Source organism: Nuphar pumila, chromosome 6 (genome assembly GCF_984573655.1).
Source record: "Nuphar pumila chromosome 6, dmNupPumi1.hap1.1, whole genome shotgun sequence".
Taxonomy (NCBI): domain Eukaryota; kingdom Viridiplantae; phylum Streptophyta; class Magnoliopsida; order Nymphaeales; family Nymphaeaceae; genus Nuphar; species Nuphar pumila.
Window position 1 is genome coordinate 109498048 of NC_143254.1, and position 10003 is coordinate 109508050.

Below are 10003 nucleotides of genomic sequence, written 5' to 3' on the forward strand. Positions count from 1 at the left end.
ACAGGCTCAAGTGGTGCTGATCTCTTGTTAAGAAGCATACATTAATTAACGATGTCTTTTATATAGTTTGGTAGGGAACATTCACTGGTGAGGTATTTTTCATGTTCAGATGTGTTTTCAAGTGTTAAAAAAAACGGATATCTAAAACTGGATGATACGAACCAATGTTTTTTTAGTTAAAATTGATTCGATGTGAAAGTTTTGATAAACACCTTGGCAGGATCCAGATTAGGTAGAAAAATACCTGTGATTATGATTCACGGTATCCTGAACTTGTTTGCATCATAAATATATTTGATTTCCTTCATCTTTTCTGTGTTTTTGTGTTAAGTTTTTCCTTCTCAACTTGTTTAATTAGCTCTTGTTCCATCTGTATCCCTCATCATGAGTCGACTAGAGGAATAGGATGTCTAGTGGATCAATCCAGTTGAAAAGATTATTTTCCGGATTTTTTCACCTTTGCTTTTGTAGATCTAATTTTATAGATGTGATCTACGTAGTTTCTTTGGCAGAAAACATTTTTGGATAATGTTTTTTGCAACAAGGAAAGTTGGTTTTCTAAGGGTTTAAAAAATAACGGCCCACAATGTAACAAAACTTCCCAAATCAAAAAACCTATTTTTTTTACATCAATAAACCTTTTTTTTACGATAAAAAAAATTTATGATCTAGTGTTTGATCCTAGCAAACAAACCATGCCCAACACATCCATGAGGTAAGATTAAGTGGGTACATTAATTAGATTGTAATAACTACTCTTTTCTATTGACTGTTTTGATAACAAAATTACAAAACTATGACCACTGTGTCTGATGCATAGTGACAAATATCGCGAGATTTATGAAAATCTCACGATAATATCCCAAGAAATTGCCTGAAAGTTTAAAACAGCAATTTCTCATGCGATTTTCAAAATATCATGAGATTTATGAAAAAACATAAATACCGTGATATAAAACGGACATTTATCGCGAAAAGATTGTGTTTTTTTATTTTTAAATATTTTTATTAATATTTTCTTATAAAAATATGTGTTATATTTTTTAATTAAATTTTCATTGCCGAGATTTTGCCGAAAAAACATGAGATTTATGATTTTTTTTATTTTTCGCGAGTTTTTGAAAAACGAGAAATTGCCAATAAAAACGTTTGTCACTATGGTCTGACGGCATAAAACCCCAAGGCTGGCCGGCCCCTCTTCTGAAATAAAGTCTACTGATTCGGCCTTGTGACAAGGGATGCACACTTCGGATATCAAACCCACTATGTTCTTCATTTTGAATGCCTTAATCCAACCCACCTAGTCAGATGTGTGCCAATGTATAATTTGATATAATAATTACAAAAACTTTAACAAAAATACATGTTTTTTAAATTTCACAATTTTATTAATAAAATATTTGGAATAGTAACTATATTTTAAATTTTCTGATCCCTTTGGTTATTTCTATTTCACATAGTACTCCACCAATAAAAAGACAACATATAATAGTTTCCATTCTCTAAACTAGCTTTTTCATAAACATGCTTACCAGTGGGGTTTGAACTGGAAACAACCAATCACGTGGTGACTTGTTCCTACCAAACAATCTGAGCTCCCATTGGTGCTTTTATTTTCTATTTTTTTTTTGTCTCTATGGCTTGATCCTCAAAGTGGGCTCAAACTTGGTGCGCCATAAGGTGGTTTGAACTGGATGCAACACTTGATAGGCACAATCGTAGTGACAAAAGTAAAAAATTAAACAGCAAAAACTCGCAAAAAATAAATATTTTTTGTAAATCCCGTATTTTCAGCAAAATCTCAGCAATAAAAAATTATTTTTTATAAATAAAAACAAAAAATCATGGTTTTTTATGATAAATAACTGATAAAAACATAAATATCATGTTTAAAATGCAATATTTATGTTTTTAACAAAAGAATCATGAGAAATTGCCATTTTTTTACTTTCAAGTAATTTCTCGCTATATTTTCTTAAATCTCTTGATATTTTTCACTATCAGCACAATCACATAAACCCCAACTACACCAAATATAATGTAACCACTTACACACGCACCTGTTTTGATAAAACTCTTTTTAAAGTTAGAAACATTGTTGCCATAAAGAAAACCTGTTGGATTGACTTTAGCTAATTACATAAACAAGATGACTTTATTCATTAGGTTTTTGTGGGATTTGTTTCTTCTGCTTCTTATTTATTAGGTCACTATTAGGGTTAGGGTTTGGGTTTTTCAGTGATCAGATTTGAGTACGCAGGGCAAGATGGTGGGGAAAGAGAGGGGTCAAGCGATGCACCAGACGATGTCCTAGATCACATCTCCTTTCTTCTCATGAAGTGTGCCATACGAGTGCTACCACCAAACAGTGGAGGCACTTCCTAGCCACCCTACCATGCTTGGACTTTGATGAGAGAAGTTTCAACTATTACATGGTCAAAGCAAGGCAAGAAGCAAATCTCGCATTCCTGTTTGGCTGCAGTGATTGAGTTCAAGATCTCGGGCAGCGATTTTGTGCTCTAACATTTTGTGGTCACCAAGATTTGGTGCAATTTATGAATTTTGTGCAACTTGTGGATCGATTCCTTCTACTCCATGAGGGGAGTCTCCTGCGTAGGTTTCAGGTACAATTCGATGGAGACCGGCCCGCTGAAAATCATGTGAACCAATGGATCAAAGTGGCCACTGATAAGAGAGTAAAAGAGTTTGAGATAGAGTTCTCATGTGTTTTTCTTGACCACCATGTTTTGCATTTTGATTGTTGTAACTGCCAAAGTGTGTAGCAGAGTTACTGGAAGCTTCTTAGGTAGGTGGGAAGCTCACTTCCCGGAAATTCGCTTCGGAAATTTCATAGGAAGCTCGATTTCCCACGCTTCTTCTATGCTTCTCATACACATTGTTGCATACTATATGCTTTTCTCATGTTTCTTTTCATCTTTTCATGTATTTTCTCTCACGCTTTCACTCACTTTCCATGTACTTTCTTTAAATTGGTAACCATTATTGTTAGATTTTAACAAAAATTTAACTATTTTACAGAAAAATCATGAAATATAAGAATGATCAATTTCATTTTTGTTTTTATTTGTTTCTTGTTTGATTCCATATTACTTCATTTTTTATTCATGTTTTGCTTTTAAATTGAAACTTGGCTTCCTGCTTTGTATAAATTTTAAATGTCTCGCTTCATCTTCCCATATCGTTTCCCGCTTCCGCTTCCTAGTTTGGCAACCTTGGTGTTGAGCATATCAAGCTGCACGAGTGTACTAGGTTCAAATTAGATATGGATCCTCAGTTTGGATATAGGTATGGATCCAAATTACAAGTATGGATCTGAGCTTCAACTAAATTGGGATCTTAGTAATGGATTTGAACATTAACTTGGTCTGGATAGCAAATGGATCTAGATTCAAATAACGACTGGATTTGGATCCAAATAGTAACTAGATATGGATCCGAATAACAATTGAATTGAGATTCAAACATCAGGATATGGGTCTGATCAGTAATCAGATCTGGATACTAGATAGAGATCTGAACAATAACTAGATATGGATCCGAACAAAAACCAGATCTAGATTTGGGATAGGGACCCAAACAATAATTAGATCTGGATTATAGATAGGTATCTAAAAAAGAACTGAATTTGGATCATGACTATGGATGTGAGTGTGGATCTGGATCCAAACTAGATATGAATTCTAATGAGCTAGATCTAGGCTAACCGGATTGGGGCCAAATGAGTTTGGGCTAATTGAATCTGGGTTATTTAGATAGGGACCAAACGAGTTTGGGTTAACTGGATCAAGACCAAATGAGTTTGGGTTAACCAGATTAGTATAGCAACTGGACCTAGATTTGAATAATAACTGGATTAGGACTCTGAACTTTGAGAACCAAAAGAGAAAAAATAAAGCAATGCTCATGGAGAGAGGAGAGAGCACTCGTGAGAGAGAGAGAGAGAGATAGGAGAAGAAAGTAGTGAGGGATGATAAAAAAGGAAGATGGTTGGGGTTTATATAGGCCCCAACCCCCATGCCGCCATTAAGGCTATAAAGGGCCTTTAAGAGAACAAAATGGCCAGCTATAAATGAGTTGTGGCTGGCTAAAATGGCCATACATAAAATCCCAAATGACTGGGTAAGGAGGGTGCCCAACAGGGTAAAAAATGACCTTGGAAGGGTCAGGACCGACCTTGATCGAGTCAAAAGGTCAACAATCAACAAGTCAAGGGTAAGGGGTGACTACTGGACCGTTTTGGACTATAAATGCCTATACAAAACCATTGTGCTTGGTCTAAACAAATCCGGATAACATTCAAAAATATCTAAATAGGTTTAATGCATAGTCAAAACCAATAAATGGGTTGGTTAAAGTCAGTTTTAGATTTGAGAATTAAATTCGTCCCAAGTACTAAAAAGATAAGTCAATGACCAAACCCAAGCCCAAGGTCCAAGATTCAAGATCCAAGATCCAAGTCCAAAGTCTAGAGTCTAAGATCCATGGTCAAAGGTCAAGGATTAAGAGTCAAGAGTCAAGATCAAGATCTAAGATTTCAGATCCAAGAATAAAGTGATGCACAAGCCTAAGATCTAATGCCCTTAAGGACCTTGCTCTTTAAAGCACCACCCCTTTATATAAGGACAAGCATTTTCTAAAGAACCTTAAATGCAGGACTAGACTTTTGTAAAGAACCCATTACCCACAAACTTAGAAAAAAAATGAAAATTAGTGAGAATACGTAGGGATAATTTTGATTAAAATTCCAACAATGTATCACATGGATCAAAACTATAGAAGAGGACTACAAAGTTTGTTCGCGAAGATTCGGTGCATAAGTGAAGGTACCTTTTGGGTTTCAACACCCACATTAGTATCACTTAGTCTTAGTCAATCTAAGATCTCAATAGCATTAGCTTTGAATTGAGATTCCTAATTGATCTTTCAGACACCGTAACACATACTTTCACTTAAGGTAGTTATAGTGTGTCTACTAATACATAGAAACCACACATTAAGTGTCTTGTGTTGTATCTCAATTTCATGAGTACTCTAGAGACAAAGTCCAAGTCTCATAGAAGGTGACCTTTAGCTTCACACTCACGTATGTAAGTTCATCAAAGGTGTAAACCTACTTTAAACACCTTAGCCATAAGGCCTATGAATCTTATTAAGAGTTTAATTTGAACTCAACCTCCTTACATAGGTTTCGAGCACTTGACATCAAGAATGAGAAAAATATTAAGTGTTCAATTCATTCACACAGAGACTTGTTCTTCTCATTGAACCACTCGACATTGTTTGACCCTTATCATGTGGTTGGGTTTTTGTCAATGGTGATTACTTTTATAGAGTTCAACCTCATTCTCCTCAATGTCTTAAATGTGATATATTAAGAAAGTCCCTTTGTCAATGATTTTGCTAAGTTTTAACAAGATTTCACATATTCACTCGAGATTACTCATTGCTTGAGTAAACTATTCACATAATTTTGTTTTAGACTCATATGTCTCGATTTTTCACCATAAATATTACTTTATGTTTTGTATATCGTTGTTTGACTATTGCAATGCATAGTTATCAGAGCTACAAGCTTATCTCTTAAAGGTATCTCCATTAAGAGATTATTTAGTCACTCAACTTTCAGATTAGCTGATACTAGTGCTATCAATTCAGCTTTCATTATAGAAAAAGTTATCACAGATTGCTTATTGGATCTCCAAGCAATTGCTCCAGATCCAAGGGTAAATATTCAATCACTCATGGATAATGATTCATTTGAATCAAAATTTCAATTTGTATCACTATATCTTTCAAGTAGAATGGGTTCTCTCTCATAGAATATTCTATATTTTATAGTTCCTCTTAAGTATTTCAGGACTCGATATATTGCATCTCAATGTTATTGTCTTGGATTTCTAATATTTCAGCTCAACTTATTCATGCTGAAAGTTATATCTGGTTTAGTTTCATTCATAGCATACATGAGACTGTCAATAATACTTATATACTCCAATTGAGATATGTTTCTTTAAATATTAATCGATAGCTTAACACTAAGATCAATCAGGGTAACAATAATCTTATAATCATAATGATTATATTTTCTCAATGTAATGTGATTGAGTTAATGCATAACCATTTTCATATCCCATTAATTTAATACCAAGTATAACATCAGCTAAATTCATATCTTTTATGTCAAATTTAGATGAAAGAAAGTTTTTTGGATTATATATGCATTTTACATTATTACTCATAATTAACATATCATCCACATAAAGACAAATAATTATAACATGAGTATTTTTTACTCAACCATATATGCATTTATCAAAAGTCATGAATTCTAAAATCATATTAAATGATTAATTTATCAATTTTTTCCTAAGAATTTATAAACTTTTTTTTCTTGACTAGTATTTTGTATATGTATTTGATGAATTTCACCAAATTTAATGAACTCATTTGAAATATATACACTACCTCTATCATATCTAAAAAACTTTAATTTGCAATTATGAAAGCTTTCAACCTCAACTTTAAAAATCTTAAAATTATCAAATTATTTAACTCTTGTTTTCATGATATAGACATAAGCATATTTTATGAAATCATCAATAAAGGTTATAAAATAATTATTACCCCCATGAGTTGAAGTATTTTTCATATCACATACATCATTGTATATTAAACTTAATAATTTAGATATCACACTTTCTAACATGTTCAGATTTGCATTTAGGAATAAATCATAAATTACACATGCGTCTCAAAGGACCTATAATTAATATATCATAATCTAGCATACTAGAAATAATATGAGTCATGCATATAAATAGAAGAAGAAGAATCTTTCTTACTCAAATTGAGTTTGAACAACCCATCAGTGGCGTAGTCTTTACCTACAAACTTGAGATTCTTTGACAGTATAATACTGCCGGATTCTAACTCACAACTTTGAAAATATGAATTATAAGAAAATTGGCAGATACAAGATTTTTCATGATAGTAGGTACATGATACACATTTTAGAGAGTTAAACATTTACTGGAGGTGAAGTGAATTTCTACACTCACTTTTCTATGAACCTTAGCTTTATGTTTATTTCTAATATAAATCATATGGTCTTTTCCTATGGTTTCGTATATTTTGAACATATTTCTATCATTGCATGAATGAATCATTGATCCAAAATTCACATGTCACCCTTTATCCGAATTAATCATAAATATCTCAGTAACTACCACCATCAGGTCATCATCGTGTTTGCTAGCTTTATTGCCTTGAAATTTCTTCCTCTATCAGCATTCTCTTGCATAATGACCTAGTTTTTCATAAGTATATCTAGAAACATTATTTATCTTCTTAGCAATGAACTTAGATTCCTTGTTCTTGTTCCTAAGTTCGGGTTTAAACTTTGGATTGTGTTCAACTATGTTTACCTTAGCACAAACTTATTTTACTTCAGCTTTCTTATCTTGAGATTGAGCTTCCTCCTTGATTTTAAGATATTGAAGTTGTTCTAACTCATTCTTTAGTTTTAATTCATTTTGATAATCTTTTCAATACGGGGGCAATCTTCAAATTATTACAACCACTTGAAATTATTCATCAAGGTTCATACCCTCAATCTTGATCTGATTAGCCAAGATTCGCATCTCATGGACTTGAGGTAGAAGTGACTTATCATTGAAGAATTTTAAATCTATATACTTGTTAACTAAAAACTTGCGATTTCTTATATCTTCCAATTTCCATTTGCTTTCAAGGGTTTTTATAGCTTCTTTGCAGTGCTGACTTTTGAGTAAAGGTCAAACAAGGTGTTAAATAGTGGATTCAGTATGTATGCACGACACATGAAGTCGTCCCATTTCAACTTTAATCTCCTGCGGTTTTCTACAATGGTTTTATCCTTACGTTCTTATAGATAGTCCTCAGTGAGCATGTATACCACTTTTGCAATCATGAGAAAGATAAGCATCTTGTGTTGTCAACGTTTGAAATTAGTGTCATCAAACTGGGATAACTTGGACAACTTCTGATTTTCATCATTTACAGTCACCATATGTAGAACTATCGCTTGAAAATTATTAAAAATTTTACCTTACTTAGTGGGTCAAGCAACTTAGCTTGAACTAGGTACGCTTGGAGCCATGCATATACACACACTATCTTTCAAGCAATAGTTGCCCCACTTAGAATCCTCAGTGCAATGGGTACTCATGTAACTGTGCCCTGAGGATACAATTGAGTTTTTGCCTACTCGCAAAAAATTAGTTCACACCCTGCACTAGGTGAGACCGATAACCTCGACATGAACCATCTTGAACAACTTCTTGACTAGGTTAGAAATATCTAGGTTCAAATTGAATACGGATCTTGGGTTTAGATATGGGTATGGATCCAAATTGTGAGTGTCTATATATTCGAAGAACAACTTGATTAGAATCTTAATAATAAATTTGAACACCAATTGGGTCTGAATAGTAGATGGATTTGAATTTGAATAGCAACTGGATATGAATCCAAATAGTAACTAGATCTATATTCGAATAAAAATTGGATCAGGATTTGAATAACAAGATATGGATCTGATTAGTAACTAGATCTAGATACTGGATAGAGATTCAAATAACAACTAGATCTGAACCCTGGATAGGGATTAAAAAAAAAATTGAATCTGGATCTTGAGTATGGATATGAGTATGAATCTGGATCCTAACTTGAATATGGGTCCTAATTGGATTTGGATTCTAACTAGATCTGAATTCTAATTGGATCTGGATCCTAACTAGATTTGGGCTAACCAGATTGGGACCAAACAAGTTTGGGCTAATGAATTCTGGGTTAACTAGATAGGGACCAAATGAGTTTGGGCTAATTAAATATGGGTTAATCGGATCGAGACCAAATGAGTTTGGGTTAACTAAATCTGGGTTAACTAAATTGGGATAGCAACTGGACTTAGATCCAAATAGTAACTAGATCAGGACTCTGAACTTTGAGAATCAAAAGAGGAGAAAGAAAGCAAAGCTCGTGGAGAGAGCAATCGTGAGAGAGAGAGAGACAGGAGAAGAAAGTAGTGAGGGATGAGAAGAAAGAAAAATGACTGGGTTTATATAGGCCCCAACCCCCATGCCACCATTAAGGGCATAAAGAACCTTTAAGAAGCTAAAACAACAAGCTATAAATAGGTTATGGCTGACCAAAAGGATCAGCCATAAAATCCCAAACAACTAGCTAAAGGATAAAAAATAACCCTAGAAGGGTCAAGACCGATTTAGTCTGAGTCAAAAGGTCAATGGTCAACAAGTCAAGGATAAGAGGCGGCTATTGAACCGTTTTGGACCATAAATGCCTATGAAATACCGTTGAGCTTTGTCCAAACAAATCCAATTAAGATTCATAAATATCCGAATAGGTTTAATGCAAAGTTAAAACCAATAAATGGTTGGTCAAAGTCGATTTTAGACTTGGAGATTAAATCTATCCCAAGTACTAAAAAGATAAATAAAAGCCCAAAAGTAAAGATCAAGATCCAAGGGCCTTCCCTTTAAGGCACGACTGGCTCTATATAAAGACGAGTTTTTCCCAACAATGTAAGTTTAAACTTCAATAAAGAACCCATTACCTACAAACTTAGAAAAAAATGAGAAAAAAATAAAGTAGGAATAGTTTTGAGCCAAATTCCAAGGAGGCCACCCCTATGCAGTTCTCTCTCTCTCCATCTAGACCTAGCTCAAGGGGGAGGTTGGATCGTCGCCTCGCCTGAGTCAAGGTTCGCTCAAGGTGGAGGCTGAGGCGTGCTCGCTCACGGCAGAGGCTCACTTCCTACCCTGAGGCGATGCGTCACCTGAGGTGAGCTCTTCTCAGGCTCACGGCCTGGGTGAGGCCGCTCCTTAACAAGCTCAATCGAGCCTCCCCTCAGGTGAGGCCGTGCTCCCTTGGGTCTTGGGTGAGGTCGTGCCTCAGTAGGCTCAATTGCGAATCGTCCCGAGTT